At 36.9% G+C, this 25,224-nt stretch overlaps 1 protein-coding gene across 2 annotated transcripts in view; it reads left to right on the top strand.

Annotated features, from left to right (window-relative positions):
* Positions 1-25,224, top strand: part of LOC124233096 (D-glucuronyl C5-epimerase) — a 130,778-nt gene that overhangs the window by 42,354 nt on the left and 63,200 nt on the right. The window contains exon 2 of one of the 2 annotated variants that reach the window (XM_046650206.1): positions 18,699-18,789. The exons of the other annotated variant lie outside the window; for it this stretch is intronic. The gene's annotated coding sequence lies outside the window, so the exon portion shown is untranslated. The remainder of the gene's footprint in view (positions 1-18,698; positions 18,790-25,224) is intronic. 2 annotated transcript variants of the gene reach the window in all.

The raw sequence follows: 25,224 nt of genomic DNA, 5'->3' as shown, positions 1-25,224 counted from the left end.
TTCTAAAGGATTTTTCGTGTATTTCATATTTACGTAAGTTCTTTGAAAGCAGGTACTAGTGTTGGTCTTGGCCCTTTCCTCACCTCACCACCACAACAGTGTAGTGGTGCGTCCTAGATGCTCAACAGAGACTGTTAACAGCGCCTTACTTTGTTTTTCCTTCGCCTTGTTAGGAACCTAACTTACCTGTCTTTTCTGCTATTTTCTGTTCCAAAAGCAGTGAGGAATTTTGAGTTCAGCACTCTAGACTCAGATGTCAATTTAAGATTTAATCAGACACCTGCTGAAAAGTTGTTTAAAAGGCCTTAAAAGTTATCTTGTACTCCATTTTATGTTTCTTAGTAAAAACCCTGAAGTGCTAAAGACAGCTTTACAAATGCTGTCATCGTATAAATTGGCAAACTTTTGTTTTTTTCCCCCTGGATTTAGTAGCCAGAAAATATTTGCCCAATTAAAAAGAAAAATCACTAGTTGCTTAAACCAGTATTCATCAATAGATAGTGAAGAATTGCCTTCATTAAATAAACACATTAAAAGCACATTAGAATTAACTTTAAAGAAGCACATTAAAATAAACTTCTCAGTATGGCTTTTCTGTGGATGGATAGGCTTTTTAAAATAATGAAAGAGATTTACTTTCTGTTGTTTACTATCTTAGAGCTTCTGTCCCCATATACAATTCCCTATTATGTTCCCATTATGTGCTGGGTGTCAGTCTACTTGTTTTTGTGTGTGTGAGGAAGAGTGGCCCTGAGCTAACATCTGTTGCCAGTCTTCCTCTTTTTGCTTGAGGAAGATTGTCACTGAGCTAACATCTGTGCCAATCTTCCTCTGTTTTATGTGGGATGCCACCACAGCATTGCCTGACGAGTGATGCTAGGTCTGCGCCTGGGATCCGAACCTGAGAACCCTGGGCCACGGAAGCATAGCGCACGAACTTAACCTCTACGCCGCCAGGCCAGCCCCTGTCAGTCTCTTCTTTATGAGAAAACCGCAGGATTCTTATCAACTGTCAAAGACTTCTAAACACGGTTATTCTTAATTTTTTTGCAGTGATGGTCAAGGTTACAATTCTGTATTATGTAGTGTCCCAAAGCAGCAATGGGGAACTTTAGTAATGAGGGATTGGAGTAAGAATAGGTATGTGAGATGTATAGATAACAGACCCAGCAGGCATTAATTTCAAACTTGACTGTCACAGAACTTTTTGTCAGAACTTTTGGCAGGTGGCTCTATATACTTGTTACACAAGTTTGGGCTACAAAGTATAAATGTCACGTGGGGTCCTAGGATGCCTTCTTTTTTGTTTTTTCTAATTATTTTATTGAGATCACAATGTTTGTAACATTGTCTTATTTCAGGTATACACAATTTGTCACCTTCTGTATAGACTGCATCATGCTCACCACCAGTAGTCTAATTTTTATCCGTCACCATACATATGTGCCCCTTTACCCCTTCCACCCACCGCCTAACCCCCTTCCCCTCTGGCAACCACTGATCTGTCCTCTTTATGTTTATCTTCCACATATGAGTCAAATCATATGGTATTTGTCTTTCTTTGTCTGGCTTATTTCGTTTAACTTCATACCCTCAAGGTCCATCCATGTTCTTGCAAATGGGACGATTTTGACTTTTTTTTATGGCTGAGTGGTATTGCGTTGTGTATATATACACACATCTATCACATCTTCTTTATCCATTCATCCGTAGAAGGGCACTTGGGTTGCTTCCATGTCTTGGCTATAGTGAATAGTGCTGCAGTGAACATAGGGTGCATAAATCTCTTTGAATTGTTGATTTCATGTTCTTTGGATAAATACCCAGGGTGGGATAGCTGGATCATATGATATTTCTATTTTAATTTTTTGAGAAGTCTCACTACTGTTCTCTGTAGTGGCTGCACCAGTTTGCATTCTGACCAGCAGTGTATGAGGCTTCCCTTTTCTCCACATCTTCTCCAACTTTTGTTATTTTTTGTCTTGGTAGTTATAGCCGTTCTAATAGGTGTAAGGTGATATCCCATTGTAGTTTTGATTTGCATTTCCCTAATAATTAGTGATGCTGAACATCTTTTCATGTGTCTGTTGGCCATCTGTATATCTGCTTTGGAGAAAAATCTGTTCATATCCTCTGCCCATTTTTTCATCAGATTTTTTTGGGGTTATTGTTGACTTGTATGAGTTCTTTATATATTTTGGAAATTAACCCCTTGTTGAATATATTATTTGCAAATATTTTCTCCTAGTTGGTGGGTTATCTTTTCATTTGTTCATGATTTTTTTTTGCCTTGCAGAAGCTTTTTTGTCTCATGTAGTCCCATTTGTTTATTTTTTCTTTTGTTTCCCTTGCCTGAGTAGATATGGTATTCAAAAAGATGCTGCTAAGATCAATGTCAGAGTGTGCTGCCTATATTTTCTTCTAGGAGTTTTATGGTTTCAGGTCTTACATTCAAGTCTTTAATCCATTTTGAGTTAATTTTTGTGTATGGTGTAAGATAATGATCTACTTGCATTAATTTCCACCTGGCTGTCCAGATTTCCCCCACACCACTTAGTGAAGAGACTTTCCTTTCTCCGTTATATGTTCTTGGCTCCTTTGTCAAAGATTAGCTGTCCATAGATGTGTGGTTTTATTTCTAGGCTTTCAGTTCTATTCCGTTGATCTGTGTGTCTGTTTTTCTGCCAGTACCATGCTATTTTGATTACTGTAGCTTTGTAGTATATTTTGAAGTTAGGGATTGTGATGCCTCCAAGCTTTGTTCTTTTTTCTCAGGATTGCTTTGGCTATTCAACATCTTTTGTTGTTCCATATAAATTTTATGGCTGTTTGTTCTATTTCCATGAAGATGGTCATTAGGATTCTGATTGGGATTGCATTGAATCTGTAGATTGCTTTAGGTGATATGGACATTTTAACTATGTTTATTCTTCCAATCCATGAGCATGGAATATCTTTCCATTTCTTTATATCTTCTTTGTTTCCATTCAATAATGTCTTATAGTTTTCAGTGTATAGATCTTTCACCTTTTTGGTTAAATTTATTCCTGGATATTTTATTCTTCTGTTGTGATTGTAAATGGGGTTGTATTCTTGACTTCTCCTTCTGCCAGTTTGTTATTAGTGTAAGCACATGCAACTGATTTTTGTAAGTTGATTTTGTACCTGCAACTTTGCTGTAGTTGTTGATTATTTCTAATAGTTTTCTGATGGATTCCTCAGAGTTTTCTATCTGTAGAATCATGTTATCTGCAAACAGCAAGAGTTTCATTTCTTCCTTTCCAATTTGGATTCCTTTTGTTTCTTTTTCTTGCCTAATTGCTCTTGCCAAAACCTCCAGGTCTGTGTTGAATATGGCGAGAGTGGGCAATCTTGTTCTTGTTCACAGAGGGATAGCTTTTAATTTTTCACTGTTAAGTATGCTGTTGGCTGTGGGTTTGCATGTTCGGCCTTTATTATGTTGAGATACTTTCCTTCTATACCTATTTTATTGAGAATTTTTATCATAAATGGGTGTTGGATCTTGTCAAGTGCTTTCTCTGCATCTATTGAGATGATTGTCTGATTTTTATTCCTCATTTTGTTAATGTGTATCGCACTGATTGATTTGTAGATGTTAAACCATCCCTGCATCTCTGGTATTAATCCCACTTGCTCATGGTGTATGATCTTTTTAATGTGTTGCTGTATTCAGTTTGCCAGTGTTTAGTTGAGGATTTTTGCATCTATCTTCATCAGTGGTATTGGCCTGTAAGTTTCCTTCTTTGTGCTGTTCTTGTCTGGTTTTGTTAGCAGGGTAATGTTGGCCTCCTAGAATGAGTTAGGAAGTGTTCCATCTCTTCAATGTTTTGGAATAGTTTGAGCAGCATAGGTATTAAATCTTCTTTGAATGTTTGGTAGAATTCTCCAGAGGAGCCATCTGGTCCTAGACTTTTGTATTTTGGGAGGTTTTTAATTACTGTTTCAATCTCTTTACTTGTGATTTGTCTATTCAGATTCTGTATTTCTTCTTGGTTCAGTTTTGGGAGGTTGTATGAGTCTAAGAATTTATCTATTTCTTCTAGGTAGGTTATCCAATTTGTGGGCATATAGTTTTTCATAGTATTCTCATAATCCTTTGTATTTCTACAGTATCTGTTGTAATTTCTCCTCCTTCATTTCTAATTTTATTTAATTGAGTCTTCTCTCTTTTTTTCTTGGCGAGTCTGGCTGATAGTTTGTCAATTTTGTTTATTTTCTCAAAGAACCAGCTCTTAGTTTCCTTGATCCTTTCTACTGCTTTTTTATTCTCTATTTCATTTATTTCTACTCTAATTTTTAATATTTCCCTCCTTCTGCTGACTTTTGGCTTTGTTTATTCTCCTTTTTCTAGTTCTGTTAGGTATAGTTTAAGATTACTTATTTGAAGTTTTTCTCATTTGTTAAGGTGGGCTTGTATTGCTATGAATTTCCCTCTTTGAACCGCTTTTGCTGCATCCCATAAAAATCGATATGTTGTATTTTCATTTTTGTTTTTCTCCAGGTATTTTTAAATTTCTCCTTTGATTTCTTCATTGATCCAGTAGTTGTTCAGTAGCATGTTGTTTAGTTTCCACGTTTGTCACTTTCCAAGCCTTTTTCTTGTAGCTGATTTCTAGTTTCATAGCATTATAGTCAGAAAAAATGCTTGATATGATTTCAATCTTCTTAAATTTATTGAGGCTTGCCTTGTTTCCTAACATATGGTCTATCTTTGAGAGTGTTCCATGTGCACTTGAGAAGAATATATATTATGCTGGTTTTGGAATGAATGCTCTCTATATATCTATTAAGTCCATCTGACAGGTGTTTCATTTAAATCCGCTATTTCCTTGTTGACTTTCTGTCTAGATGATCTCTCTATTGATGTAAGTGGGGTGTTGAGGTCCCCTTCTATTATTGTGTTGCTGTTAATTTCTCCCTTTAGGTGTGTTAATAGTTGCTTTATAGACTTTGGTGCTCCTGTGTTAGGTGCATATATATTCGTAAGTGTTATGTCCTCTTGGTGGAAATTCCCTTTTATTGTTACGTATTGCCCCTCTTTGTCTCTCATTATCTTTTTTATCTTGAAGCCTGCTTTGTCTGATATAAGTATGGCAACACCTGCTTTCTTTTATTTGCCATTTGCTTGGAGTATCGTCTTCCATCCCTTCACCCTGAACCTAATGTTTGTCTTTAGAGCTGAGATATGTTTCCTAGAAGCAGCGTACTGTTGGGTCTTGTTTTTATCCATCCAGCCACTCTGTCCTTTGATTGGGGAATTCAGTCCATTTACATTGAGAGTGATTATTGATATATGAGGGCTTAACACTACCATTTCATCTCTTGTTTTCCAGTTATTCTGTATTTCCATTGTTTCTCTTTCTTTGTTTTTCTGACTGCCATTTCATTTTGGTGGTTTTTTTGTGGTGATTTTCTCAGTTTTCTCTCTTTCTATAAATTGTAGCTGTGCTCTGATTTTTTTTTAGTGGTTACCGTGAGGTTTGTATAAAAGATGTTGTAGGTGAGATAGTCCATTTTCTGATAGCCTCTTATCTCCATTCGCCTAAACAGGTTTCATCCTGTTCCTCTTCCCTTTCTCAGTTATTCTTGTCACAAATTATCCTGTTTTTTGTTGTGAGTTTGCGACTAAGTTGAAGTGTTTATAGTTACTTTTTTTTTTCTGGGAAAGATTTGCCCTGAGCTAACATCTGTTGCCAGTCTTTCTCTCTCTCTTTTATTCCCTCCCCCCAAAATCCCCAGTACATGGTTGTATATTCTAATTGTAAGTCCTTCTATGTGAGCTGCCACCACAGCATGGCTAGTGACAGATGAGCGTTGTGGTTCTGTGCCTGTGAACCAAACCCGGGCTGCTTAAGTGGAGCACACTGAACTTTAACCCTTAGGCCGTTGGGGCCGGCTCTGTACTACTTTTGATGCTTCATTTCCCTGTTTCTTTTAAGTTACAATTAAGTATTTGCTACCCTGTTGTTAGAGAGAGCTGCAGATTTCTGATTTTTTTCTATTTATCTCTGCTCAAAGCTTCATAGACCTTTCTTTTTTGTTTCAAGTGTGAGGGCATCCTTGATCATTTCTTGTAGGGGAGGTCTCATGGCGATAAACTCCCTCAGCTTTTGTATATCTGGGAAAGCTTTTATTTCTCCATCGTATCTGAAGGATAGTTTCACTGAATAGAGTGTTCTTGGTTGAAAGTTTTTGTCTTTCATTATTTTGAATTTATCCTTCCAATCTCTCCTATCCTGTAAGGTTTCTGCCGAGAAATCCACTGAAAGCCTGATAGAGATTCTTCAGCCTTGCTGCCCTTAACACTTTTTCTTTGTCGTTGACTTTTGCCAGTTTTACTATTATATGCCTTGGAGAAGATCTTTTAGCATTGGTGTAATTAGGAGTTCTATTGGCTTCATGCATTTGTAAGTCCGATTCCTTTCCCAGCTTTGGCACGTTCTCAGCTATTATTCCTTTGAACAAGCTCCCTGCTCCTTTCTGTCTCTTTTCTCCTTCTGGAATACCTATAATCCTTATGTTGCTTTTCCTAATTGAGTTGGATATTTCTCTAAGAGTTCCTTCATTTAAATCTTAGTTCTCTCTCCTCCTCCACCTGAAGCATTTCTGTATTTCTGTCCTCTCAATCGCTAATTCTTTCTTTGGTGCTGTCAGCTTTATTTTTTCAAGATTCTAGATTATTTTTTTAATCCCATTGATTGTGTTCTTCATATCTAGAATTTCTGCTTGGTTTTTTTTTTTTTTATATAGTGTCAGTCTCTTTGGTGGAGTATTCCTTCTTCTCATTGATTTCATTCTTGAGGTCATTGAACTGTCTTTATGAGGTTTTTTTTTATATATAACTTGTTGAGTTTCTTTATAACAGCTATTTTGAATTCTGTGTCATTTAGATTATGAATTTCTGTGACTTCAGAGCTGGTTTCTGGAGACTTGCTATTTTCCTTCTGCTGTGAATTGTTAATGTAGTTTCTCATGGTGTTTGATGACCTGATCCTTTGCCAGCACATTTGTGGTGGTATCAGGTCACAGATTCCACCTACTATCGCTGGGAGGAAGCAGGAGCTGTGTTTCTGATCCCACCCCATCTGCTGGAAGTCGTGGGGATATGACGGGTGCTCCTACCAGCCAGGAAGACATTCATGTGTGGGCTCAGGGCTGCCACCTCCTCTTACAGTCACACTGAGGTGCATTCCCACTTGTGGGGCTGCAGCGGTACTATGAGTGCTCTTGCTGGCTGGGAAAGCGTGCACTTGTGCCGCCACCTCTTCTTACCGTTGCACCAGCCACTATACTTGGTGGGCAGGGCTTCTTTGTATGTTCCGAGCCTGGGCCACTTGTTTTGACCACAGTGGCATGGTGGGCTCTCCCACCAGCCAGGAAAGTATTCGCATGCAGGCTGAAGGCTGCTGCCAGCTCTTCTTACAGTAATGCCTCATCACATTCCTATTTGTGGGACCGCAGCTGCACTATGGGTGCTCCTTCCAGCTGAGAAAGCATTCATATGTGTGCACAGGGCTGCTGGGGAAGGGTAGAGGAGTGCTTACCTATCTCCACTACTTCCCCAGGGGCCTAGTCCATCCATCACCTTCAGATGTATAGCTGTGTGGGTCTCTCAGGCATCCTGTTGTGCTGTTTGTGTCTCCTCCACTGGTCAATGAATGTCCGCTTAGTTGTAGTTCAAAGGGGGAGAGATAAAGGGAACAGCTCACTCTGCCATGTTGCTGATGTCACTCCTTAGGGCACCTTCTTTTTTTCTTTTCTAGTGAAGAAGATTTGCCCTGAGCTAGTATCCTTTGCCAGTCTTCCTCTTTTTTTGCTTGAGGAAGACTAGCCCTGAGTTAACATCTGTACCAGTCTTTCTCTATTTTGTATGTGGGATGCCTCCACAGCATGACTGATGAGTGGAGTAGGTCCATACCCAGGATCTGAACCCATGAACCCTGGGCCGCCGAAGCGGAGAACGTGGAACTTTAGCTACTTGGCCATGGGGCCAGTAGGCCACCTTCTTAATTTCAATACATACTAAGCTCTCCATCCAAAATTTCTTCATTATTCTTTGGCAGCTTACCATTATTTATGGATGATTAGCAATATGACTCTTTATGTCTCCTAACAAAGAGCCTAAATATATTTACACAAAATTTCATTTCTAAAAGAAATTTTAGAATAGTGGGTGGAAAATTCATTTGATTTGCTTACGTAGAGATGGCTATTTTCATATTCTGGTTTTGGGTGAAGCAACATTTTATCTACCTTTTATTTTATAGAGGTGGTTTGATGCACTGTAATCTTTAAAATGTTACTAGATAATGTTAATTTCTGTGAACTTTTTTTGATGCCTCAGTGTCTGGAAACTGTAGCATCCTCTTTGATATAATTTAAATGTAAAAATTCTATTACATGGAAACTTTTGAAGACAGCTGGAAGTATAACAATGATTGGTACAATAATAAAAATGAGGTTCTCTTGATTCTTTTAAAAAGAGAGTGAAAAACCCCTCTGTGGTTGTGGACATTAAAATATAGGAGTGACTGAGGGGCCAGCCCCATGGCATAGTGGTTAAGATCAGCACGCTCTGCTTCAGCAGCCGAGGTTCTTGGGTTTGGATCCTGGGTGTGGACCTGTGCCGGTCATCAAGCCATGCTGTGGCAACGTCCCACATAAAAATAGAGGAAGATTGGCACAGATGTTAGCTCAGAGCTAATTTTCCTCAAGCAAAAAAAAAAAGAGGGAGATTATTGGCAACAAATGTTAGCTCAGAGCCAATCTTGCTTACACACACAAAATATATATATATGTATATATAGAAGTGACTCAAGTACATGCAGTGCCATAGAGAGACAGATGAAATTTACTGACTTACCAAAAGCTTTTGACAGGTGCATCTTTAGGAGTCAGATTTAAATTGTTAAAGCAGCCTTTGTTTAGTAAATTGAACATCTGCTGAGAAGCTGACATGGAGCAATAAACATACAGATATGCAGTAGGCGCTGTTTAACGGGGGTGGAAACTAAACTGGCCTTAGTTACAGCGACCACACACAAATGGCTTCAGTTAGAAAGGATATGGTTCCAGACATAAGTCATATATTTTTCCAAATGTGTTTCTGGGGAAACTAAACCTAAATTCTTGAAGCAGGCCATTTCACTTCTAATTGAATGTAATATTAGGAAAACAAAAGGCCTTAAGGCAAAACCTGTTCCTCACGGAGGTTTTTTGTTTTCCATTTCAAGTTAGTGCAGTTACAGATTGGCTTTTTTTTAACATCTCTGATTGTTTTAAATAAAGTATAGCGGTGTGAAATTTTTGCTACATTTACTAGCACAATAGAGAACAGTTGTTACCCTTAAAAATAAGTAGTCATCGAGTTTCACTTAAATGCAAATAGTTGGCTGAATATGATTTCAAAAAATAACACCTAAGGTAAACTTAAGAATTAGATAGGTTAAATAATATGAAAAAGATGTTCAGGAGAGAGGTAGTACCTTTGTACTTAGATTTTTTTAATTTAAATTAATTCCTGTAGTATATGGATCTGAATGTTCTGTGCCACATGTGTGTGTAGGACAATGGAAGCCTATAGTACTATTGTATTAGTTCAGGTAAGATGGATAAACTCTTTCAGAAGAGTAGGATTAATTCTGAAATATTGTGTTATCTGATTTACATCCCTGCTTTACTTTATCCTATTTATTCAAACAAAACAACTGATTTTTTCCATCATAATAAGGGTGGAAACAAATGATTATGTTTTAGTTTTTCATTTTCAGAATGCTTCTATGCAGTAGAAGTAGAGTTAATCACATATTTTCCCTCCGTGGCATTCTCTGGCTATAAACGTGTTCTTAAAAAAGAAGAAAAAACTTGAAGGAAAGTTCTGTTATGATGCCATTAAGTAGACCTCAGGATTTTCTCTTCAGTTAGGTGGGATTGTGGTTGTTAGCAGATGAGACGCCTCTGCAGATGAGGCACTGCCTAGAGGAGCTGACACTGAGGCTGTTGATCCCGCCAGGATTCTGTGTCAGGAGTGAGCTGAAAAGTTTGTCACTAGCTCTATCTTAAAAGTAGCCAGAATAAGCAAGAGGATTTTTACAGACTGTAAAATCCAAACTAAATATCCTGGAAAAACTTCGATGATTTAAAGGTTTTTTGTTTTTCAGAAATTTTTAAAACATGAACATGCAATAAAATTGACTTTCTCTGTGTAGAGTTGATGGGGTTTAACATGTGTGTAGATTCATGTAACCATCATCACAGTCAGTACTCAGACAGATCATTATTAGTTCATAAAACAAAACTCCCTCCCACTAACCGTTTGTAGTTGTTCCCCTCCCCCCTGCACTGGTAACCCCTGGGAACCACTCTGTTGTTTTAGTTTGTCTTTGCAAAAATGGCCATTAAATGGAATCATATAGCGATTTGGGATGGTTACACATGCATTTACTCAGCGTAGTGCCTTAGGATTCATCTAAGTTGTTTTGTATATCAGTATTCCATTCCTTTTTATTGCTGAGTAATATTTGGTTGTGTGAATGTACTGCAGTTTGTTTATCCATTCATTCATTGAAGAACTTTGGGTTGTTTCAAGTTTTTAGCTATTTTGAATAGAGATGTTACAGACATTCCTATCCAGGCTTTTGTGTGAATGTGAGTTTTCATTTCTCTTGGGTGGATATATAGTAGTGGGATTGCTGCAGCATATAGGAAGTATGTAACTTAACTTACTAAGAAATTGCCAAACTGCCTTCTGAAGTGGCTGTGCCACTTTGTGTTCCCATCAGCAATGTATGATAGTTCTAGTTGTTCTGCTGACTTGTCAGCACTTGGTATGGGCAATCTTGGTAGTTTTAGCATTCTAATAGGTTTGGAATATCTAATAATGGTTTTTTAAAAGGTTTTTTATTTTTCCTTTTTCTCCCCAAAGCTCTCAATACATAGTTGTATATTGTTAGTTGTGGGTCCTTCTAGTTGTGGCATGTGGGATGCCGCCTCAGCATGGCCCGATGAGCGGTGCCATGTCCCTGCCCAGGATCCGAACTGGCAAAACCCTGGGCCGCCAAAGTGGAGTGTGTGAACTTGACCACTTGGCCACGGGGCTGGCCCCTGGTGATGGTTTTATTTTGCATTTTCTTAATAGCTAATGATGTTGAACATCTTGTCATGTGCTTTTTTGCTATACAAATATCCTGTTTGGTGAAGGGTCTGTTCAAATCTTTTGTCCATTTTTTAAAATTTTAGACTTATAGAAAAGTTGCAAAGATAATACAGAGAGTTCTTCTATATTCCTTACTCAGCTTTCCATGATAACATCTTACAAAATCAAAACCAAGTACATTTGTCAAAACCAGGAAACCAACATTGATACCCTACATTAACCAAAATCCAAATTTAAGCTCGAATTTTGCCAGATTTTCCACTAGTCTCATTTTTCTATTCTAGGATCTAATTCAGGATTCCGCACTGCATGTGTCATGTCTCCTTAGTCTCCAGTGGTGTGTGGCAGTTTCTCAGTCTTTCCTTGTTTTTCATGACCTTGATAGTTTTGAGTACTAGTACTAGTCAGATATTTTGTAGAACGTCCCCCAGTTTGGGTTTTCCTTGTGTCTTTCTTATGATTAGACTGAAGTTCAGGGTTTTAGGGAAGTATATCAGAGGTGATAATGAAGTGAAATGCCCTTCTCATCACATCATATCAAGGAGTACATAACAACATCACTTGGTTAAGATAGTGTTTGCTAGGTTTGTCTACTGTAAACTTATTATTTTTGTCTTTCCATCGTCTGTTCTTTGCAAATGAGTCACTAATTCCAGCCTACACTCAAGAGGGTAGGGTTATTAAGCTTCATTTTACGGATGGGGATGTATCTACATACACTGTTAGGAATTCTTCTGTGAGGAAGTTTGTCCTTTCTCTTCCATTTGTGCATTCATTCATTTATATTAATACTTCTTTTATACCTTGGCTTATAATCCAGTACTATGTTATTTATTTTGTTGCTAAAGTTATTCCAGTGTTGACCCCTGTGTCCCTTTGACATGTCCCCGTCCTTTTCTTTTTTGAGTGTGTCTTTGATTTCTGGCACTACAAGAGGCTCCAGGCTCATCTTGTATTTTCGCCACTCTACTCCGAGAATCAGTCATTTCTCTGAACTCTGGTTTCTTGTATTGGAGAATTGTGTTTAGAGATCAATGTTTGGGTACTGGGTGTACTCCTTGCTATTGGAGTGTCACTGTTTCTAGGCACTCTTAGAGGTCAGAGCTAGGAATTATCTATCTGTATACTAATCCATGTATCTATACATATCTGTAATTGTTTCTGTATTTATTCATCTGTATTATATATTAAGCAGTATGTGTGTTAAGTTCATACCAATGTCTGTAAAGCAAGTTCAGAGTTGATAACCAGTACCCCCATGAGAAATAAATTTACCAACTAGAGTACAGTGTTTATGTACAGGTCCTTTTGTATTTAGCCTTAAGGTTTCCATTCAAAACACTGTTTTCCAAAGTTACTTAGACCAGCTCATTTTCCCCCTACTCCCTCCAGTGGGGTTATGCCATTCATTTGTAATACAGTCAGATTCATTTGTCACAGACTGCATTCTGTCTTGAAATTTCCTCAGCATCTTAGTTGATTTTTAAAATTTGCATACATTTAAATTTGCATACAAAATTTACTTCTTGTGATGAACAGTTCTCTGGATTTTGACAAATGCACAGGATCATTATCCACTACCCCAGTACCATATAGACAATTTCATCACTCTAAAAATTCTCCTGTTAAAAGGTTCTGGACCCAATTACAGTGAGCATATTTGTCTGTGAGCAGTGGGAGAAGTTCCCTAGTTCCCCACATCAATAAGCACTTCTTGGACACCATCTGGGTGTCCTACAATTCAACTCAATTCTGAGACTGCCTACCCAGAGATAGCATCAGGTTAAGGGCTCAGTCCTGTAAGACTGCCCCCCATGTCCCCTCCTCCTGCCCCCGGCCTCCCCACTTCACACACCATTTGAGAGCCCAAGTTGTCATCTGTGCTTCTGACCCACCAGCTGTGGATCAGAGGTTCCAACAACCCCCTCCTTGGGTTAGACTAATTTGCTGTTGTGGCTCATAGAACTCAGAGAAACATTTTACTTACTAGGTTACTGGTTTTTATAAAAGGATACAACTCAGGAACAGGCTGATGGAAGAGATGCATAGGGCAAAGTATGGGAAGAGAGTGTGGGGCTTCCATGCCTTCTCTGAGCATGCCACTCTCCCCAAATCTCCGTGGCTCACCAACCTGGAAGCTCTCTGAAACCCCTCCTGTGGGGTTCTTATGGAGGCTTTAATTTTGTAGCCTTGCTTGATTAAATCATTGGCCGTTGTGGATTGATTCAACCCTCTAATCACATGGTTGGTTCTCCTGGCAACCAGCCCCCGTCCTTAGGTGCTTCCCAAAAGTCACTTCATTAACGTAAACCCAGTTGTGGTGGAAAGGGGCTTGTTATGAATAACAAGACAGTCATTTATTTGACTTTTAAGGCTCTGAAGCAGTTACAGGAACTGAGGACAGGGGACCAAATATTATAACAAAGGATGCTCCCAAGCTCTTATCACTCAGGAAATTCCGGTGGTTTTGGGTGCTGTGAGCCAGGAAACCTAGGACAAAGACCAAATATATATGAGAAATAACTTTGGTCGTCTAGATGACCAAATACATGTGTTTCTTATAAATCACAATATCGCACCTGTGCTTTTGCTTTGTAGTCAGCCATTCCTGTATCCCCCAATCCCTGACAACTGCTAATCTCTTTTCTTTTCATATAGTTTTGCCTTTTCCAGTGTGTCATCTGAATGCATTCTTATAATCTGTAGCTTTTTGGATCTGACTTCTTTCACTTAGCAAAGTGCATTTAAGATTTATCCATGTCATTGCATGAATCAAATAGTCCATTCCTTTTTATTCCTGCAGAATATTCTGTTGCATGGGTGTACCACAATTGGTTTTTCCATTCACCTTGTTGAAATAACTTTGTCGGCCAAGATGAAGCTGCTCCTGCCTGGGGGGCCCTGTCAGTAAACCAAAACTTATTGTATCCCTATAAATACTCCACTTGACCAGAAATCAGTATATCTAGTCATTCCAACCCCCAGACACCAAGCCAGCTCTGGGCTTTCTCACTCCAAACATGGTCGACTATGTGGCCCTAGCCAATCAGATATTTTCTGTTTTTCTCTTCCTTGTTCTTTATTCTTAATCCTATAAAAGCTTGCTGCCTTCCACACCATTTTGCAGTTCTCTGAATGGAGACTGTCCGCTTCTTTTCTTCAATCATTTTTTTTAGCAACCTGTTGAAGGACATCTTGGTTCCTTCCAGTTTTTGGTGATTATGAATAAAGCTTCTATTAAACAATCATGTACAGATTTTTGTGTGAATATGAATTTTCTGTTCACTTGAGTAAATATCTAGGAGTTCATTTGCTGAGTTGTATGAGAAGTGTAAATTTAACTTTATAAGAAACTGCCAAACTGTTTTTCAAAGTTACTTTGCCATTTTCCATTCCCACTAGCAATGAGTGAGAGTTTGTCTTGCTCCACATCTCTGGCAGCATTTTGTATTGCCAGGTTTTTTGGATTTTAGCCATTCTAGTAGGTGTGCTTTTGCTTATATTTAAATTGGATTGTTTTCATGCTGAGTTTTGAGAGTTCTTTATATATTCTGGATACAGGTCCTTTTGTTAGATGTGTAATTTTCTGTAGCTTGTCTTTATATTATCTTAGATATCTTTCTAGAACAAAAGTTTTAATTTTGATGAAGTCCAATTTATCACTTTTCACTTAATGGGTTATATATATTTTGGTGTCATATTTAAGAACTCTTTTCCTAGCCCTAGGTGACAAAGATTTTGTCCCTTTTTTTGCAAAAGTTTTATAGTTTTATACCTTACATTTGGGTTTATGATCCATTTTGAGTTAATTTTTATATGAAGGGAGAGGTTTAGGTCAAAGTTCGTTTTTTTCATTGCATGTGGATGCTCACTTGTTCCAACACCATTTTTCAAAAAGACTGTCCTTTTTTCATTGTATTGTCTTTGCACCTTGGTCAAAAATCAGTTGGCCATGTTTGTATGGAGCTGTTTGTAGACACTCTATTCTGTTCCATTGATCAGTGTATCTGTCCCTTCGCCAACATCATACTGTCTTGGTAACTATAGCTTAAAGCCTTAAAATTGAATAGTGTGGTTCCTCCAACTTTCTTCTTTTTTTAAATTTGTTTTTAATAGTTCTGGCTACTTTAGTTCCTTTGCCTTTCCATATTAATTTTAGAATTGACTTGTCTATAACTACAAGAAATCCTGGGAGTTTGATTGGAATCTCATTAAATCTATAGACCAGTTTGGGAGAGATTGACATCTTTACTATTTTGAGTTTTCCAGTCTGAACAAAGTATGTCTTTATATTTACTTATATCTTCTTTGACTTTTTGTTCCTTTCGGTTTCATTGATTTCTCCTCTTTATTTCGTTCCTTTTACTTTTTAATTTACTATTCTTGTTCTGGTCTCTTAAGATGAACGCTTAGATTACTAATTTTAGACTTTTCTTTTTTCTAATATAAGCATTTAATGCTGTAACATCTCTGAGTACTGCTTAGCTGCATCCCACAACTTTTGATATATTGTCTTACTTTTCTTCAGTTCAGAATATTTTGTTTCTCCTTGAGACTTCCTCTTTGACCCATGGATTACTTATCAGTGTGTTTTAAAATGTCGTAGTGTTTGGAGATGGTCCTGTTATTCTGTTATTGATATCTAGTCTGATTTTATTATGGTCAGATAACATCCTTTGTGTGATTTCAGTTCTTTTAAGTTTGTAAAGATTTGTTTTATGATTCATTGTTATTAGTTTTCTATTGCTGCTGTAACAAATTACCACGAACAGTGGCTTAAATAGTAGAAATTTATTATCTTACAGTTCTGGAGGTCAGAAGTTTGCGGCCCGTTTCAGCGGACTAAATTCCGGTTGTCAGCAGGACTGCATTCTTTCTGGAGCCTCCAAAGGAGAATTTGTTTCCGTGTTCTTTCCGCCTTCTAGAGCTGTTCGCTTTCCTTGGCTCATGGTCCCTTTCAGCAATGGCCTCATTTACCAGTAGTGTTATATTTAAAGAATGTTTCTTTCTACTATTCTTTTCTGACTTTCTTTTAGTTGTTATGTTTAAATCTTTTACATTTAATATAATTATTGATATATTTAGATTTGTGTCTACCATTTTCTTCCTTTTTACCCCCATTTGTTGCCTCTGTTTTTTGTTTCTCTGTTTTCCCCTTCCTGTCTTCTTTTGAATTACTGAAATTTTTTTTTTGTTTTTTGTTTAGGTATTCCTTTATAATTTTATTGATTGTGTTTTTAACTATATCTTTGTATAGCTTTTTTTTAGTGGTTGCTCTAGAGATTACAGTATACTTAACTTTTCACAGTCTACTTGGAATCAATATTTTACTACTTCAAGTGGCACGTAGAAACTGTGCTACCATACAAACTTTCCCTCCCCTCCTTTATGCTGTAGTTGTGTTATATATTATTTGTATTATGTACATATTGCAATATATACATTGAAAGCTCCATCAGACGTTTATACTTTTTGCTTTCAAGTCTCAAACATATTTTAAAGAACTTAAGAAGGTAAGAATAGTCTATTATATTTACTCATATATTTAACAATTAGGTTGCTTTTCTTTCATTCCTGATGTTTCAAAGTTTCCTTATGGTGTCATGTATCATCTGTTGGAAGAATTTCCTTTAGCAACTTTTTTCAAAGCACTTCTGCTGTCAACTTCCCTTAGTTTTCCTTCATCTAAGAATATCTTTATTTCACTTTCATCTCCAAAGAATATTTTTGCTGGATGTAGAATTCTGGGTTGAAGTTTCTTTTCTTTCAGTACTTTAAAAATGTTCCACTTCCTTCTGGCCTGCTTGTTTTCTGAAGAGAAATTCACAGTCATTTGAACACTTTTCCCCCTATAAGTAATGCTAAATTTTTCTGGTTCCTTTCGAGATATTTTTATCTTCAGTTTTCTAAAATTTTATTAGTGTGTGTCTGGTCATAGATTTCTTTGTATTTATTTTGTTTGCGTGTTTGCTGAGCTTCTTGAATCTGTGTGTTTATATCTTTCATCAAATTTGGAAAATGTTTTCTTAAAATATTTTTATTACACTGATCTCTATTCTCTTGCTGGGATTCTAGAGTCACAAATGTTGACCTGAGGCACTCTTCTTTTTTTCCCCATCTTTTTCTCTCTTTTGTTCACATTGGATAATTTCTATTCGTCTATATTAAGTTCACTGACTTTTTCTTTTTTCATCTCCATTCTACTATTGAGCTCCTCTAGTGAGTTTTTAATTTTGATTATTGGTATTTTTCTACTTCTAAGATTTGCATTTAGTTCTTTTTTTATATCTTCTATCTCTTTACTAAGCCTTTCTGTTTTCCATTTGTTTCAAGAATGTTTGTTCTTACTTGGTGAAGCATTCTATGATAGTTGCTTTAATATCTTTAATATCTGCCTCAGATAATTCCAGCATCTCTGCTTTTTTGATGTAGGCATCTTTTCCCATGTAAGTTGAGATTTTCCTGGTTCCTCATATGCCAAGTAATATCCTGAACATTTTGAGTATTATGAGACTTGTTTAAATCCTACACAGAATGTTGATATATTTGTTTTAGTAGGCAATCAATTCAGTTAGGTTCAGACTGCAAGTGGCCGTGGGTTGTGGTTACAACATCAGTTCACTTCTCAGAGTCTTTGCCTGCTCTTTGGTTCTGTCCCACATATGCACCACCCGTTGACCAGTCTGGAGTGAGGTGGGGTCTGTCCCATAGTTTAAGTCTCAGAGTCTGTGTCTGCTTATTTGGACCAGACCCACACATGTGCTGCTTGCAGGTGAGCCAAGGCCTTGTAAACAACTTTGAAGCATTGCTTTCTCCAGCTCCTCCCTCTCTGGGATCTCCCAGTAATTTCGGATTCCCTGGGACTACCCTTTTCCATTCTCCAGTCAGAAAGATGGGGTTTAGTTTATCCCTCTCTAATGTGCACTCCTTACAACTGTGCCCAAATTCCGGGCCAAGTGGCAGGACAACTTGAGAAAAAAGAGGGAGAGAGAAAAAAGCAGCAGGGATTCACCACATCCTCTTGGGACCACAGCTCTTTGGATCAGAGAGGAAGATGTTCCCCTCCCTCAGAGTTTTAGGGTCCAGATGGCCTCCATTGCCATACCTGCCACAGGAGGCTAAGCTTGAGAGGACGGGGGGCCACGGAGGGAAGCTGGGGAAGGATTTCCACACTTTGTTGTGAGTGTTAGGAGATTCGTTCCCCTCTTAGAGTCAGCACTAGAGGGCTTCTCTGGAGGAGTTCTCTGTGCCAATGCCCTCTTCTGGGTTTGGGGCTGTATTAAGTTCAGGCTGGAGGATCCCAGTCAGAAACGAAATGCTCTTTCAGTGATACTTCAAATTCTGGTCTTCTTACCCAATCTGCTTGCTACAGTTTGCTTTTCATGGTCCTCAGATAGCTGCTTAATGGATTCCATCCAAGTCTTGTAGCTACATTGACTCAGAGAGACGGGTTGGAGTGTGATTACCTCATTTTATCCAGTGCTAGAACCAGACTTAAAGGTTTTTAATTTTGTTTCTCCAGGAGTTTGACAAGAAACTGAAGTTTTGATCAAATATATTTTGAGTTTGAAACCAGACATGTACTAGAGTTTAGATTCTTTCATTTGATTAAGGTAAGACTGTTTAATAAAATTTAATTATACCCTTATTATACATTTTTAAACTTAATTTTAATGTGTGCTTTATTAACACATTTTAATTTTTCAGTCTACCTGAGATTCTGACCTCAGGAAATATTTTCATGCTTCCTTTGCTATTTGAATAGCTAATGTTCCATGTAACAACTTCCAGATATGAGGGGGACATGTGATTATATGTTTGCTGAAGGTGTTATGTATTGATAATCAAATTTGTTTGCCTAGTGCAGGAGTCAATAAACCAAGGCTCACAGGCCGGTCACCTGTTTTGGTAAATAAAGTTTGATTGGAACATATTCACACCCATTCATTACGTATTGTCTCTGGCTCTCTTACCACTATAGTGGCAAAGTTCATTAGTTGCAGCAGCTTCCGTATGGCCTGCAAGTCTAAAATCTGGCCCTTTAAGAAAAGCATGCTGACCCTTGGCCTAGAAGACCAAATCAGGGTGTCTTACTATGCTGTATAATTATAACATGTGAAGTGATAGCTAACTGATTTTAGTTGTTATTAAGTGTTGTCATGTGTGAAAACTGATTAGAGGTTTCGCATATGCGTGTTAGTGTGTGTGCTCCTACCCTAGGCCAAACATCTTGAAGTAAAGAGTCTGTATTATTTCTTAGGAAGAGGTATTAGCTTTCTGAAATGATTGATTTTAAAAATAAGACAGTTCTGTGAGCAGTTAAATACAAAGTGTTTATTTCTAAGTAGAAGTCTTTATTTTGCTTAGATTTTCAAAAATTAAAGTTTGTATGATACTTGTCAAGCTTGTTACTACTCTAAAAAAATATTCACACAAATGTATTTAATTATATTTTGCCTTTCCTGGTAAGTTTAAACAGAAGTAGAAATATTTTGAGAGTAATGATAAATGTGTTTTTAATATCTGTCCTAGTAATATGAATGGTTTAGAGTATATGAAGTTTTAAATGAAAACGTTGTGATATAAAACTATGTTTAGTGGTTAAAGTTGAAATTATGTTTCTTTATGAATTTTATACTGAATCACTCATACCTATTTGTGATTCCTAAAATTACGAATGTTTAAAAAACATAAGATAGAAGGAGAAATTAAGCCTAGAAAGCCTATAAAATGTTTGCTAGGCTTCTTAGGAATCTCTTGGCTGAAGAAAGCGTATTTTTAAAGCATGACATATAAATTAGAATTTCCAAGGAATATCAAATAAAGGAATTTCTCTGTTTTGGAAACCAAAAATCTGGAAAAAAAATTTTTTGGTAGTTTTAACAAAATAAGTTTCTGAAATCTTCATCTCTTAAGAACTATTTGATTTGAAAAACAGCCTCTTTTATGTCATGTGTAACTTGAGATATTTGGTTTCCTAATAGACTTGTATGAGGTATCTTTGCTTGTGTTCTTATAAAACAAGTTTGCCTTTTTAAAATTACTTTTTAAAGGGGGAAATCTGGAAATTTATCTGTAAGAATGTACTTTGCATCATTTTATTCTATCATGCATTTAAATCAGTATAGATTTAGAAGTAGAGTGTTAGATATTTGAATTATGAAAGATGAATAAAATTAAGCTGCAGAAGAATTGATGGAAATCTTGATAGCTTGAATATGTGAATGAGCCCACCGTAGTAAGTTTAGTTGCGGTCTAAACTGAGTTGGGTTTGGAAAGTATCTATCTGATTCATAGACTGAGACTTATGAGTAAGAATTCCCTTTTAAATGGTGGATGATATAGAAAGGTACTGCTAAAGCTTTTTACTTCTATTGAAATCATATCTTGAGAGATCTTCTTAAAATTAATCTTCCCTGACTTATGTTTCAGTGTGGTCCTTAAAAGTAAAAGGAGAAATAAACTTATAGAAATGTTTTCAATTTGATATTTTTCTTCCATACAAACTTAGATTAGTTAGACTTTTCTAGGTCCTCATAAAATATTTCACTTTAAAAATCAAATACTGAGTCATTGCCAGTTTGACAGTGTCATTGAAATTAAATGTGTGTGTTGAAGACAGGGGCAGAATTTCTTCTTTAAATTAAATATGCTACTTGTCTTTTAGAGTAGTATATATAGCTGGTTAAGGAAGGGCTTGCATGGACTTGTTTTGGAGTTTTTTCTGTTCATGTCTTTGAAGGTATTCATACTGACAATGTAACTAGGATGTCAATGTCTTAGTCCATTTGGGCTGCTATAACAGAATAATGTAAACTGGGTAGCTTATAAACAATAGAAATTAATTTTTCACAGTTCTGGAGGCTAAGAAGTTCAAGATTGAGGTGCCAGCAGATTTGGTGTCTAGTGAGGACCCACTTCCTGCTTTTTCACTGTGTCCTCACATGGCAGAAGGGGCAGGGGAGCTCTCTGAAGTCTCTCTTATAAAAAGGGCACTAATCCTATTCATGAAGGCATGAGCCCTGATCACCTTCCTAAGGCCCCACCTTCAAATACCATCATATTGTGGGTTAGGATTTCAACATGAATTTTGGAAAGCATTCAGTCTATAGCAGTCAACTTTTTAATTTTGTAGACCCTGATCAATATCACTGAGTAGCCTTTAGGGCGGTACAGAAACTAGTTTGGAAATGAACCTCCAATGTTTATTTGCAAAGGAGATAATGTGAAAAAATCTTGCTTTAATTGACCACTCTAGGATTTTCTTTAAAAAACTTTGTGATATATTTTTTAAAGTTGTTTTTTTATACACAGTCATTTTATTTTCTACCAAATAACTTTGGGTGGGGGGAGAATTTTATTCAGAGAATTGGCTATCAGGAAGGGGATACTTAGATTTAAAAGAGAGAAACAAAAGCTTTTTTTCTCTCTTTTTTTTAAGGAACTTTTTATTTTGAAATAATTTTAGATGTACAAGTAAGTTCTAAAGATAGTACAGAGTTTTGTGTTCATTCAGCTTCCCCTAACGTTAACATCTTATATAACCTTGGTACTGTGATCAGACTAAAGAATCAACATTGACTACTCAACTACAGACTTTATTAGAATTTCACCAACTTTTCCACTAACATCCTTTTTCCAGGATCCCACATTACATTGTTTGGCGTATTTCCTCCATTTCCTCCAATCTCTGACAGTTTCTCAGTCTTTCTTTGTCTTTCATTACCTTCACACTTTGGAAGACTACTGATCTGGTATTTTGCAGAATGTCAGTCAATTTGATTTTCTGTGATGTTTTCTGATAGTTAGATTGAACCTACAGATTTTAGGAAAGAATACCAGAGAAGTGGTGTGTCCTTCTCACTGTATGATATCAGGGGTTACGTGATGTCAGTATGTCTCATTACTGATGATGTTATTAACCTTGATCACTTGATTATAGTGGTGTCTGCCAGATTTCTCCACTGTAAAGTTACGATTTTTCCCTTAATTAATAAATATTTTGGGAAAAATGCTTTGAGGTTACATAAATTTCCTGTTTCTCCTTAAAGTTTTGGCCACTAATTTTAGCAATTATTGGTGGATCTTGCCTGCAGCAATTATTTCTCTGATGTTCTGATGGTGATTTTCTATTCCATTCCTTCCTTCTACATTTATTAATTATAATTCGTCTGTAAGAAAGAGTTGCCCCTCCCCATATTTAATTATTTCACTTATTTATTTACATCAGTGTACACTCATGGATTTTTATTTTATTCTTTGCATTAGAATCAGTACTACTGATATTTATTTTGTCGCTCAAATTGTTTCAGCTTTGGCCACTGGGAGCCCTTTGAAGTTTGCTTCTGTGTCCTTTCAGTGTATCTGTTCTTTTTGTTTTAAGCAATGCCCCTTACTTTCTTGCTCTACAAGATACTCCAGGCTCATCTTGTGTTTTCCCTGCCCCAGGCCTGGAATCACCCACTTCTCCAAGGAGCCAGGTTCATCTTATTGGAGAAGAGTATGTAGAAACCAAAATCTGGGTTCTAGATGTGCTCATTGCTGCTGAGGTGTTACTACTTTGAGGTCTTTCAGGGGTCAGAGCTAGGAAATGTATGCTTGTATACTAACCCACATATATATAGCCATCTATGGTTATTTCTGTACGTACTATCTGTATATACATAATGATTTAGTTCATACTGATACCTCCAAGTCCAATCTAGTACCACAGAGATTATTCTAGCATTCCATTTTTGCTTATATGTAACTTCTTTCTCCCACAGTAAGAAATCTGACTCTCATTGTCTACAGTATATTTACATATTTGCTATGTATGTATAGTAGTTTCAAAATTGCTATCCCATACTCTTGTGAGAAACAAATTTACCAAACAGAATACAGTGTTTGCGTATAGTTCTTTTTATCCTTTATTCTCGCGGTATCCAGCCAAAGTGCTCTTTTCCAAAGTCAGTTAAGTCAGGTCTTTTATTCCTTATCTCTTTCAATCTGCTATGTCATTCATTTGTAACACAGTTAGATTCATTTGTCAGTTTGCATTCCGTCTTCAATTTCTTGACACTCTGGCTTGTTTGATTTTTTAAAATTTGTATCCAGTAAAATTCACTTTTTTTTTTTTTAAGATTGGTACCTGAGCTAACAACTGTTGCTGATCTTCTTTTCTTTTTTTCCTGCTTTTTCTCCCCAAGTCCCCCCAGTATATAGTTGTATATTTCAGTTGTGGGTCCTTCTAGTTGTGGCATGTGGGATGCCACCTCAGTGTGGCCTGACAAGCAGTGCCATGTCCATGCCCAGGATCCAAACCAGCGAAACCCTGGATCGCTGAAGCAGAGCACATGAACTTAACCACTTGGCCACAGGGGCGGCCCCAAAATTCACTTTGTGTTGCACAGTTCTTTAGGGTTTGCATAGAGTCATGTGTTTACCAACAACAGTTCCATCACCCACCTAATTCCCTTGTATTGCCCCTTTGTTGTCAATCCCTCTTTCCACCTCCAAACCCTGCCAGTCACTGATGTGTTTTCCATACCTATAGTTAGCCTTTTCCAGAATTTCATATAAATGGAGTCATATAATATGTAGCCTCTTAGGACTTGGAGTCTTTCACTTAATAAAACGTATTTAATATCCATCTATCTGTTGCATAAATCATTAGTTTGTTCCTTTTTATTTCCCAGTAGCATTCCATTAATTACCACAGTTTATCCATTTACCTGTTGAAGGACGTCTGGGTTGTTTCCAGCTTTGGGCAATTGTTGATAAAGCTACCACAAACATTTACATAAAGGTGTTTTGTTTTTTATGTGGTTTTTGTTTTTGTTTCATTTAGATAAATACCTAGGAGTGGGATTATGCACCTTATTATAATTGTATATTAACTTTATAAGAAACTGCCAAACTTTTTTCCAAGAGGCTCTACGATTTGCATTTCTACCACCAGTGTATGAGAGTTCCTATTGCTCTGCATCCTCGTCAGCACCTTCGTATTGTCAGTTTGTTTTTATCTTTTAGCTGTTCTAATATATGCGTAGTGGTATCTCATTTTAATTTGCATTTCCCCAGTGACTAATGATGTTGATATGCCATTCATATATTTTTGAAGGGTCAGCTGGTCCCTTTTATTGCTCTTGATTTTCTCCTTTCATAATCAACCAGGTGGGTAGAGTCTTCTCCAGTATATTTTTGATTGAACTAATTGCCATCATCTCTGAATATTTGGCTATATTTTATAATAAAATACACAGTTCCATGTATGAGTTTTGATTTTCTGTGCTTATTACGATGGAATGAATATATGGTTTTTGTATAGCTGAGTATCTGAATGATAATTTCATTGTCCAAAGCTAGGTTGCTTTATCAGAATCTTTTCATAGATGACATCTGTGACTGAAAAACATGCCAGGCAAGGTGAAGTGTGATCAGTTCTGCTAGTGCCAAAGGTTGGCTTTGGATTGGCAGATGTGTTTTTAGAAAAAGAAGTTTTAGGGTCTTAGGTGAGATCTTTTCCCCTTTGACTATCAAATGAGCAAAGAAAACCTGATACTTTCTTGGGATGTCTGTCAACATTTGCAGCTTTCGATCTGTTCTTATAAATAATCAGTTAATATTAGGTGAAAGAGATTAGAAATGAATGCTTTTAAACTTGGGCTTCTTTACATAAGCATTTAAATTGACAGATAGCTTAAAAATATATTGCTTCATTGAGCTGAATTAATAAAAATGAGTGGAATACTCATCACCTATTTTCTGGCATTTCAAAGACTGTTGCTAAAAAAACCCATAATTCAATAACTCCTTGAATTCTTAGCTTACACTTAGCTTTTATCAGAATGGAATTAAGACATATCAAGTTTTAATGACTGATCTTTTACCCTATTGGAGCTTTATATTTACTAATTCTGTTTTATAAAGACCTACATTTAATCTATTAGAATATGTGCTAGGATACCATATTGTTTAAATAGATTTTTCTGTTTGTTTGCTGTATAAAGTCCTTTTAAGAACTTACCATGGGGGCCGGCCCCATGGCCGAGTGGTTAAGTTCACAC

This window comes from Equus quagga, unplaced genomic scaffold, assembly GCF_021613505.1.
Source record: "Equus quagga isolate Etosha38 unplaced genomic scaffold, UCLA_HA_Equagga_1.0 153_RagTag, whole genome shotgun sequence".
NCBI lineage: Eukaryota > Metazoa > Chordata > Mammalia > Perissodactyla > Equidae > Equus > Equus quagga.
Note: the sequence above shows the minus strand (reverse complement) of the source record. Positions and strands in the feature narration are given on the sequence as shown.